This window comes from Sciurus vulgaris, assembly GCF_902686455.1.
Source record: "Sciurus vulgaris genome assembly, chromosome: 9".
NCBI classification, from domain to species: Eukaryota; Metazoa; Chordata; class Mammalia; order Rodentia; family Sciuridae; genus Sciurus; species Sciurus vulgaris.
Window position 1 is genome coordinate 106,916,850 of NC_136469.1, and position 12,182 is coordinate 106,929,031.

The 12,182-nt window shown below is 36.5% G+C and overlaps 1 protein-coding gene across 1 annotated transcript in view; it reads right to left on the bottom strand.

The window, feature by feature from the left end:
• Positions 1-12,182, bottom strand: part of GABRB1 (gamma-aminobutyric acid type A receptor subunit beta1) — a 391,432-nt gene that overhangs the window by 204,276 nt on the left and 174,974 nt on the right. The gene's annotated exons all lie outside the window — the stretch shown is intronic.

Consider the following 12,182-nt stretch of genomic DNA (forward strand, 5'->3'; position numbering starts at 1 on the left):
TCAAAATACGCATTTCCACAGGGCCTTCAGGTGATTCGAATGTACATTAAAATTTTAGAAGCAGGAGGGCTTGGAGTCAGACTGTCTGTGGGTTAAGTCCTGGTTCCACTTCTTATTATATATGTGGTTTTGCTCAATTTAACCTCTCAGAATTTTAGGTACATATCTCTTCTCTTTTGTTTTCAAAGAGTATATTTACTGTGCTTTGAAGTCAGGGGATTTAATAACCTTTGAAAATGTTTTTGATAGTTCTCAAAGCAAAGAGAGGGAATAAGGGGAATTGCTAATAATTATCAGGTGTTTTGGAAAGAATAAAAATGATAATGTGCATAAAGCTGTTAGCAATACTGTACAGTGGTTGCCAGTATGTATGCAACAGTACATAACACATTACAGCTAAACGCCTCTTGTCAAACCAATGGACCGTTAACCATCAACTGATGAATATCGATAGTGTTGAGTAGGCTTAGCAGAGAATGGTTGCATTACTTATTACCTCCACTGTTGAGTAAACTGCTTGGAGATGCACACTATGACACATACAAATATTTTCTTATTTCATTTTCCTGATGATGGCTCCAGCTGTCTTTTCAGGAAAATCTTGTCAGGTATCTTCACATTGTTCTAGTCACTGAACTTAGTGAAGCTAAATGATTAAGGGAGTCAGATTAAACAGGAATTCAAAGTTGCCTCTAATCGAACCATTTGTTCTAGCTTTATCCTGCTGAGAAGGGAGACCAAGAAGTACTTTCTTTTGCACTTTTCACTAGCTGACTTGAATCATGAGTGCCAGCATAGCCACATATTATCAAATACAGGACACTGGACCAGGTCAAGGTTTTAAGATTACCTCCCATTTCTGTATTACAGTGTTGTACAATCAGGCCTGGGAGCTTGCTGCATTAAAAAAAAAAAAATGTGGCAGTGTTATTTAATTAAAAAGTATGTATTGAGGATGAAGATGAAGGAGCAACTCTAGGCAACCATCCTCCATTCCTTCACAACCCAGAAGGAAGCAGTTAAAGAACTGCTGACCAGCCAGGTGGGTTGGGTGTCAGAGTGAACACTCTATAACTTAATATTCGACAGTTTGAGACTTCAAGGGTCTTGGAGTTGTTTGGGTACTGGAGCAGAAAATAAGGACAGAATTCCTTGACCCCAAACCCTGACCAAGGTGGGGCCAGGCAGAGGGGTACAAAGAGAGGAACCAGGCAAGGAATTACCTATAAACTACTTGCTTCTTCAACAATAGCTGGGGTGGGGGGAAGAGGACAGGAGCAGCAAAGTAGTGAATGACATCACACAGTTTAATCTAAATTGTGGACTGAAAGCTGTTTTGTAGATTCCATGGTTAGCCAGCCTACCTAGAAAAAAAAAAATGAATCAAGACAGGCTTCTCCCCACCTTTGGGTAATAACAAAACCAGAAGAAATGCCTCTGAAATGGGTTGTTTCAATAATACTCTAGAAGGAACTTGTAGAGAGATCTCTGCTAGCTGAGAGTTACTGAAACCTCCCTTTTCTCCTGAATAAGGGGAGTGGAGTGGAGCTGACCCAAGAGCTATTGAATCCCAGGGAGTACTAACCCAAACCCAGTATTCCATACAGTCTCTGCGGGAGCTCAGGCCAACTGGCCAACTGTCATCTTACCACCATGACAGTGATGGGTAAACCATGGTGAGTTGCACTAGCCAGAGCCTCTACAGGCTTCTGGGCCACAGATAGCCCACAGAAAGCATGCACCCACAGGCCCCACAGTTGCAGACCACGACCAAGTGCTTTTCCTTAGATGGAGAAGTCCCAGTGGAGGAAAGCAAGCAGCTTTTGCAACAACTTGCAGTAGGAACTGTGAAGCAAGCAGGTCAACCAACTCTATCCCAGTAAAAGCATCAGTAACCTGGTGATCTGCTTCAGGCAAATTTGGATCCTTCTGTACTGCAAACCACCCACAGAAAGCTGGCAGTCACAGGTCCCGCACTTTCAATCAGCCAACAAGCTCTGTGCCACTTTAAGAAAAGTATTGTGGAGGACCTGTTGTATAGCACTCTACAGCAGTCAGTTTGACAGGTCTGTGTCTGCATCCTGTGCCCCTGTACCCAACAAAGGCAGTCAACAGATGCAGCACAGTACCCTCCAAGCAAGCAGGCTTGGGTTGCTGTGCTGATGAACAAAAACCAGCTGACAAGAAACCTGTAGCAACCAGGGAAGTAGCTCTTGTGCCCCAGCACCTCTAGAAGGCTCTACAGCTGCAAGTCCCAGAACTGCCATTTAACTCAATTCTCATTTAGATGCACAGACCCTTAGAAGGCAATTCTTGAGGATGAACCCAAACATCCAGCAGAGAAACTTGTGCATCCACAGTGACACCACATTCCACAAAGGGCTTACAGAGGAGCATCCCAAAGATACAAGCCACTGCCCAGAGTGCCCAGATACAAGACCACTGACACGCGAACTGTGAACTCCAGAGAAGGCAACCGCCTTACCACCCGCCACCCCATAGGCGTCCAGCACACAGACTACAATATCTCTACCATAGACCTCACACACTCCAAGATATGCACACTGGATTTGACAGTGCTAGATACATGTAACTTCAGGAGGGCATAAAAGGCTACATCTCCCAAACTGGGAATAACTGAACTGCTAAGACACAGACAGTTAAGGACTGTTTCCTCTGAACCAACAGAAAGCAAGCAGGTACCTAAACAAAGATTGGAAGAGACTACTTAGAGTTGTATTAGAGCTAAGCTGGCATGAGCACTCACTATCTCCACACCCAGGGAAAAACAGAGCTAAGCTGAAAAGTGGCAGGAAACTTCTAAAGGTCCCAAATCTTAATGAAATCCAAACCACAAAAACTCAGTAAGACATTTCTCCACTTCTGCATGGATTATTATAAATTTTGATCATATATATATATATAACTTTTCATTTTTAATAAGTAGATAGTCTCCTATTATTCAATATTATGCCTTCAACATGATTGTATTTCTTCTAATATTCTAAAGCATTAACTGGAAAGATTCTTTGTTTTCCTAGCTCTGGTTTACAATTGCTCATCTTAGTCCCTCTTTTCTTATTGCATTACTTTCTCCTGTCTCAAATCACTCCACTCACTCACCTTTTTCTTCTTCTTTTTTTTTTTAACCTTGGCTTGACTTATTCTTCTCTATTCTCTTTCCTATTTTTACTATTTGCCCAATTTTTCTCTCCTCCCCCTTTCAGATAGTAGTATTACTATCTTTAATAATTAATGTCTCCATCTATTCTAGAACATTACCACAATTTTATACTTGAGTTAGAGGAGCTATGGAGATCATTTCCAACAAGTTTTTTCCCCTAAGGTTTATTAGTACATGGCTGTGCTCTGAATTAGTGGTGATTAATAGAGATTAGTATCTTCTCTCAAAATAGTGTGCTACTGGGAATAGCAGAGAATGTATGTTGAGTAGGAGTATCACTATCTGGTATTCACTCAGCTCTGGGCACTTAAGAGAAAGAAGATCACAAAATAGTCACATGCATAAAAGTAGAAGCAGTAATCATCCTAACAGAGATGGGCAGACAATGTGAAAAATCAAGGAAACAAACCACCCCAAATAGCCCATATACTTCAACACCTGTTCCTATTGAACAACCACATGGCAGGAATGTTAGAGAAAGAATGAAAAAAGTATGAAGTAAAAAGTTTTAAAGATCTAAAAGAAGTTGTAGGAAATTAACTTAGCTAATACAAGAATTGAAAAGTCATTATAATAAAGGGATAGAGATTATGAAAAAACAAACAACAGAAATCCTAGAAAATGAAAGACTCAATACATCAAATTAAAATTCAGTTGCAAACATCACCAATAGATTAGACCACTTTGAAGACAGATTCTCAGACCTTGAAGACAAAGAATATAATCTTAAGTTGACAATAAAGAAATCATATTGACACCATGACCAGAATATTCAAGAAATTTGAGATAACACTAAGAGAAAAAATATAAGAATTACTGGTACACATAAAGGCACCAAATTAGTAAAACAACTCTGGAAAAAAGGATGGGGATTCCTCAAAAGCCTAGGAACAGAAATACCATATGATCCACCTAACCTACTCTTTGGTATTTATTGAAAAAATAAAACTATTCTCTGTATACTATAATGTTACAGGCACTTCAACATTTATGGCAGCACAATTCACAATAGCCATGTTATAGAACCAGCCCAGATGCCCATCAACAGATAGATAATATAGATAAAGAAATAGATAAAGAAAGTGCAGGGGAGTATGAAAAATAGTGGAGTGAGACAGACATCATTACCCTATGTACATGTACAATTACACGAATGGTATGAATCTACATCATGTACAACCATAGAAACAAAATGATGTACCCCATTTGTGTACAATGAATCAAAATGCAGTCTGTAAAAAATAAAAAAAAAGAAAGTGTGGTATACATACATAATGGAATTTCATTTGGCTATAAAGAAGAATGTAAGTATGGCATTGCTGGTAAATGAATGGAATTGCAGATCATCATGCTAAGTGAAATTAGACAGACTCAGAAATCAAGGGTTGAATTTTTCTCTCTTATGTGTAAGCTAGACTAAATTTTTTAACAAATGGCAGGAGTGGGGCATGGGATCCCATGAAAATGTAAGAGATCAGTGGAGCAGAGGAAGGGGATTGAGGGGGAGGAAGGGGCACACAAAAAGGGAGGAATGAAATTGACCAAATTATGCTATATGCATATATGAAAATACCACAGTAAATTCCACCCTTATGTATATCTATGAAGTACTAATTTAAAAAAAAACTATGAATAAATAGAAGGAAGACCAATAGAATAGAGGAAGGGGAACAGGAGGGAGGCTGGGAGGGGTAGAGGAGTACTGGGGACTGAAGTGTTGCAAATTATATTTCATATATACATGATTATATCAAAATGAACCCAAATATTATGTGTAACTATAATGTACTAATAAAAATATAGCTAAATTATTTATTAAGAGTCTATCATTCTAGGAATGCTGACACATCAGTAGAAATTGTCCTGAATAAGACCCATCCTTTATAAACAAACAATCCAGACACTGAGTATGTGGATAAAAATGCTTGTCTCCCTAAAAGAAAACCCTGTTTAGAAATGAAAGCCTATTACTAAAATTCTAATACAGTCATTCTTATGCTCCACTCTCCACAATGCTGCAGAAAGGGACGTGTTAGAAAACAATTCTGTAATAGTCACTCACCTGCTTTCCAAACTTGGACTGTTCACCACTGCCATAGGACGGTGTCTAAGGACCCGCTTACTCTTGTGATTCCTCTTCCTCTTATCCACTTAATCTTGAGCATGGTACTCCCCATTCATTCCAAGACTTTCAAACTATGTCCATTGCCCTGGTTAGTATTTCCTTACCCTGATCTTTTCTCTTTTTGGTAATCTTCGAAGCATAACTCACAATCAGCTCAAATTGTCATTTTCTTCAAAAATCTCTATTCTGTTCATAATTTTCTTATGAAGATTTAGGGCCCTGTTCCTTTATGGCCTTTTACTTTTTGTTATATTTTCTACTCCCAGGATGTTTTGTCCATTAAACTATAGTTATTTCTTTTCCAGCTCCTTTCTCCCTCTAAAGCATAAAATGTCTTAGTCAACTTTGTATCTTGAGCAACTGGTAAAGCTATTGGCACATAGCCGGTACTTCATGAAAGTTTGTTGAATGAATGTGCAGGTGTTAATGACCTAGGGTAGTTGCCTTATATAGACTCACATTTATTGTAACATCCAAACCCAAAGTAGGTTGGACTTACATAAGCAAAAAAGACACACATTGGCTTCAGCACAGGAAATTTGAATACTTTGAGTACTATCAGTGATCTTTGAACATGCTAACTGATGGAATATTACTATTTAATGACACCTACCTTAGCTTTCCAATATACATTTTAATGCCCTTTGTATACTTTTTTATACTTTTATAGTCTTCTGTCATACATCATAGAAGTAGAAACAGATGAAATGGTTTCTTCATTTTTCTTCTAAAGCATACTGAATTTCTGACAAATCAATAAGCCTCCAAAATAACATTTTTTGAATTGTAAGAATTTATATAGAAGAATATTCATTGCAATGAGCACAGCAGCATTTACCTTGGAATCTATAATACAAATTTTGTATTTTGGGGGAGTGAGAAATCAAATAAAACATACCTGGAACATAAAATGAGTAAAATAACACTGAATTTTTTTTAAAAAATCCAAAGTGAATATAAAGTAATGAAATTTACTTCGCTAAATGGCTAATTTAGACAAAAAAAACCAACAACATCTCCTTAAAATGATGTTAATTTGACTATTAAGATACTTACTTAGATTTATATTGTGTGTCATATTTATTGCATCCTTTATTTAGTTTATTCATCCAATCAAATACTAAATGAGTACCCATTATGTACTAATCATGATCTAGTCACTGGTATTTCAGCAGGCCACAAAACAAAATTCATGAACTCGTGAAACTGAGTACATCTGGATTTGGAGACAATAATCAAAGCACAAAAAATAAACGATTTGAAGAATGGTTGTATTACTATGGTAAGAAAAAAAACCGAAGTAAGGGGACAGAGAGTGATAGAAGACCTCTGTGATCAGATGGTATTGTGGAATCTGAATGAGGCAAAGAAATCTGCTATGCAGACATCTGAAGGTACAGCCTTCCAGGCAAAGGGGATAGTAAGGACAAGGGCCCTAAACAGCAGTCAGCTTGGTGTACCTGAGTATAAAGGGCTTTGTGATTGGACTGAAGTGACTGAAGGAAAGCACTAGAGAAATGAGGATATGAGTGTACCCTGGAGTTGGGGAATGTGACATTTCACTTTGGATTTTTTTTCTGAATGAGGCAAAACATCATTGGAGAGCTTTTAGTACCTGTTTGGCTTCTGTTTTAAGGATCACCATGTTTGCTGGGTATCTAATGGATTTTAACCACTTCAAAGTGATTAAAACCTTGGGGTATTTGGCTTGGGAGGATCCATAAAATGTCATGCTAAATTGTGTACATGCCTATGTGTGTGCAAGTGCACATTCGTTTTCATCATTTCTTATACCAGCTTTTCAGAGAGATCTCTGCTCCCAAATAACTGCTGTTGTAAAGAAGTGAAGGCAATCAAGTCAGGCAAGAAATGATGATTCCAGCTAGAGAGGGGGTAACAATGGAGGTGCTAAAATGAAGTTGGTTCCAGGATGTATTAGGATATAATTAATTTAAAATCACTGCAATATATGCATGCATTTATTTCTTTATGTGGTACTAATTTAAATCTTTAATGTTATTGGGAGACTTGATGGAAACTTTGGACTTATATCTTTTCCCTGTGAGTAGCATGCTATGTGATCTTAGCATCTCTCAATATTAAGTTGCTTATGTATGAATTGTACCATTGTGAGGATCATATGTAGCTTGTAGGTAAGTATGCTTTGAAAGCAAAAGAAGTTAAGTACTGTACCCCAATGCACAGGCACTGGAATCAGAGTTCCTAGACCTTCACAATACTACTGTCAATATTCATTAGCTGTACAACAATTTGAAAGCCAATCATCCTCTAACCTTTATTTCTTCATCTAAAATAGCTACTAGCTTACCTCAGTGTTTCTTGAGAATTTAATAATTCATGCAAGTTGTTGTTCATTGTGCCAGTCAGCACTCAACAAAGTCTACAATTTTCTTCATTGTTAAGAATGATTTTGATTTCATAATTTGGGACAGTGCCTCTGTAAGCTAGCCAACAACAATGCCAAAGGATTCCCTCTAATAGGAGGAGCTTACTATAAATAAAATCCTGATATTAATATCATCCTCATAAGTTGAAGATGCTATTGTTTTGGGTGGCTATTCATTTGAGTTACTTTCCAAGATAGATAATTTCTGAGCTTCATGGCTTTTGTCTGTTCTGTCACCTTAGGATAGGTTACTATACATTAGATTTTCCCTATTATTAGGAATTTTTTTTCAAATACATTTGAGACCACCCAAACATTTTTATAAATCTCTATAAATTTTTATAAATCTCTATAAATCAACATTACAACAACCTTTCTAGTTTTACCCAAATTAAAAATTATAATTAATGACTTTTCTTTAATTTTAAATTCATTGTAAGACAGAGCTGAGGACTGATTCCACAGATTGGCTTTAGTGGTGTTTGCTTAGAAACTGTCCTCCTTCCCTCAATGCCTTGACTTCGTGAAACCGAAGGCACATTTAAGAAATTTTGATCAAAATGCTATTTGTTAAAACATTTTGGAGAATGTGCTCAGTGTCAGTATAATATTATGGATGCTTACAACATTTAAGATATTGAATTAAGCACTTTGGAAAAAAACTATATGGATATACATAGTCCGGTTATGACCAGTTTTGAGCATCACTTTATATTTTCACTTGGTTAAGTATAGCATGGCCATATGTGGTGCTCCTTGAGACAGCTGAACAGAAGGACCATGTTCCAAAGTCAGTAGCAATCTGTTGCTCTAGGCTTTCAAGTATAGTGCCCTAGTATTTGAGAGAAGGGATTTTCAGGCCAATTTTGATCACTGTTTTCATTCCTTGAGAATATTATTTATTAATAGGTTAATAGCTGCCATTTATTGAATGCTGCTTATTTTCTGGAAGCTTTACATATAATGATAGGTAATATGAAAATCTTGTGAGTAGTTTATTATACATAGTATCTTAAGATGGGAAAACTGAAGCACCAAAACACTCCTCTAAGTTTCACAGGCAATAGAACTTGAATTTGAGGACAGGTTTTAATGATTTCACTGCTTCCTTTAATAATAAACCACATTAATGGGAAGAGTGAGATGTAAACGTTCCATATATTCTGGAACTCTGGACATCAAACTTTAAATTTGAACTTGAAACTAACTGATTTCACATAAGCTGTGATCTTTAACTCCATAGTGGAGAGGTGGTAAGTGGTACAAAAATTTTCCAAGTATTGGTTCCTTCTAGAGGTTTATTTTGAGAAAATGAAAGAGCTGAAGAGAAGGAAGACTTCTGTTTTCCTGGAAGAACCAGAGGAGATTTGCAGTAGCCATTTTTCCAATGAATAATCTCATGAGTTGTGTCCAGTGGCAAAACTGAAGGATATCAGTTAAGTATCCATTTTCATATAAATGGAGATGAACACTGATGAAATAATTCCTTGGAAAATAAAACCAAAAGAGTATTTTCTGGATGTCAAACACAAGCAGAAGATTATTTAAGACATCATAGAAATAAGCCAAATTAAAAATAAATTGAATGCCTCCTTTATACCAAACCTAAAGTGAAAGCAGGTAAGTTAGACTGTAGGCAGACCTAATACACTGTAACATTAACTATGGCTTAGGAAGAAATAAAAAATGAAATGCATAATAATGATACAGCAAATTATTTAATTTGTAGTAACCAGATTAACCTCAACATCCTGACCTGCTTTCCAACTGTACTGCTAGAAGATGCAATATTAAAATATTCTACAGGTCTAAGATCCTCTGATCTCATGAATTCCTTCCTTAGTATGAACCACCAAGGCTACCAAACTTCAGGCATATCATTGTGAAGGGTGAGGGAGCCTTCACAATGGGAGCTATTATCATTCAAACTACTTTTGTAGGTTGCATGTAAAAGTAAAACCAAGTTAGAGTTAACTCAGTTTAGTACAACATGTCATTTTCTCTGACTTTTGAACCTAGATTGGCAGTTTTAGTCTAGCGCTAAGAACTGCCCTACACTCCAGTGCATGATTTAGAGTAAGGTGATTCATTTATCCATGTATTCATTCATTCATCCATCCATTCAAACACAATATCACATATTTGTCATGTACCAATTCATCAAGTAGTAGAAAAATCTATAAAATAGAACCTTCATTTTCAGTAATCTGCTTATCTAGTTGGATTTTAACACATTCTCATGAGACAGATGAAAAGTGTAACGATTATGAGATTAATAATGACAAAAGGTGGCAGTTTTGGTAGTCTGGGGTGGGGTTATAGAGAAAGTGAGTAGTGAAGAATGATTTCCTCCAATGTTCTCAGATCTAGGAATGGGAAAAAAAAAAAAAAAAAAAAAAAAAAAAAAGAAGAAGCAGCCTATCAGAGTGACCATGGGTGAACACCTGTCTTCTAGAGATGGTGAAATGTTTTAAGTTGTAGTGGAAAGCACATTATAGTAACCAACTATGGCATCAAAACTGAATAAGAGGTTAATGTAGATGAATTGAGAAAAGATGAATAACTGGAGTAACAGGGTAAAACTTTCATTTGAGGGCTGTGGATGACAAGGTGAGGGGAGTAAAGTAAAAACAGCAGGTAGACCAGAAAGTACGGTCTTTCTGGAATGCTTTTTCTGTGATTGGTGCTGTAGGTCTAAGAAATTAAGTGGTCCACAGTATTATCTGCTTGAATGTGGAATCCACTGGGATGAAGGTAGAGTAGAAAGAAGAAGTAAACCTGCGAGTCATGTTCTTTGTATAGTAAGGCAGCTGTGACTTTATTTGGATGTAAGGCAACACTAGCAGGGAATCGAATATGTGGCATAGGCAGATACAGGAAGAGGGGAGTGATTTAATGGCTTAGAAGTAACAATTAGGAAATAAGACAACTACATAGCACTCCACTTCTAAAATTTGAGAAAAGGTGGGAGTTACATAAAATAAATGAAGCAACAGGTCATGCTTTCAGAGGCACATCAAGTCAGAGGTCTATCTTACATTAAATATGGAATTACCAATAGGAAACAAAGGCCAACTGAGCTTAAAGATAAATGCTAACTCAGTTATATTTATTGGGTAGAAGATTGGTAATAGGTTATTTTATCCATCTTCACCATCTTCTTTAATATTAGTGGTTGTCTGAGCACCCCTGATACTTCTGAAATGCTGGGGATCCTTAGAGACTTCATAGAAGTATGTTATTGATATTACTTCACCTCTTTAATGCCTCAAACATGTATCTGTTAATATAAATGAAGCACCCTACTGAACTATATCACAGACATTATTTGAACTTTGGCAATCAAATATCTACTAGCAACAGTAGGGTTGGTCCACTTAAAGGAACAAGCAATACACAGCAAAGGAAAGTACCTGAGTAAGTAAATAAATAATTAATACAAAAGTATCTTCAGATGTGGCAAAGAATTCTAGATCCTTTGGAATTTATGTATGTTTGGTTTATGGGTTGAAGTGCAGTTTGTAAATCCAAAAAAATATGTAAATATTTCTGCACTATCATCCTAGAGCCTGCACTATAATAGCACTGGAAATGAAGCTCTTCAATAAATATATAATTAAATATTACCTTAGAAACATCAAAGCAATTGATTTACCTTGTTTTAATCATCATTACTTGGTGACTCCCTTTTCCTTATTTGAAACATGGCATCGAAATAGTGTGAATGGGAAAAAGCAGGGTTTAACTTTTACATCAACCTTTGTATTATGTGCAAAGGGCAAAAGGAGGGAAGAATCCTCTATTCATTATGCCATGAAACAAGAATATACCCTTTGAATCAAATAATGTTCTATTTGTACATAAAGAAGCTAAACTTCATTTTTAAGAATTAATAAGTTTACTACTTGAGAAACATGAGATTCTACCAAATTATTTACTGACCATTTTTTAAAATCAAAATATTTTTATGTATTTGAACATTTGTATGTCATGATTTGTTCTTTGCAGTGTGAAATCCTGAATTTCTACTGCACATGCTCTCTTGCATCATGTATCATCCACCAAACCCATCAAGTTAATATTGATCAATAGCATACCTGGTTATTACTGCCCCTCAAAAAATCTGGAAATCTCTGTCATGATATTCTGGGATAACCTAAGAAATGTTTTATATGTTCCCATAAACAAATCCTTTAAGCCTCCAAAATAACAAAGCCATTCAGTTTTGGGTAGTTTCCAGTGTCTCTTGTCATAAGGCCTAAGCAAAAAAAGGGGCTCAAATTATACCTTTTACCTTCTTAAGTTCTGTATTTCTGTTAAATTGCTGCCCTTGTTTGGGCCTCACTGCACCACAGTACAGAGTCAAGGAAAGGGCTGAAGACTGGCATCCAATCACCATTGGAGTAAGTAGCCCTAAGAGATGTACATAGCCACTCATCCTCCCCATAAATTTGGCACTGAAACTT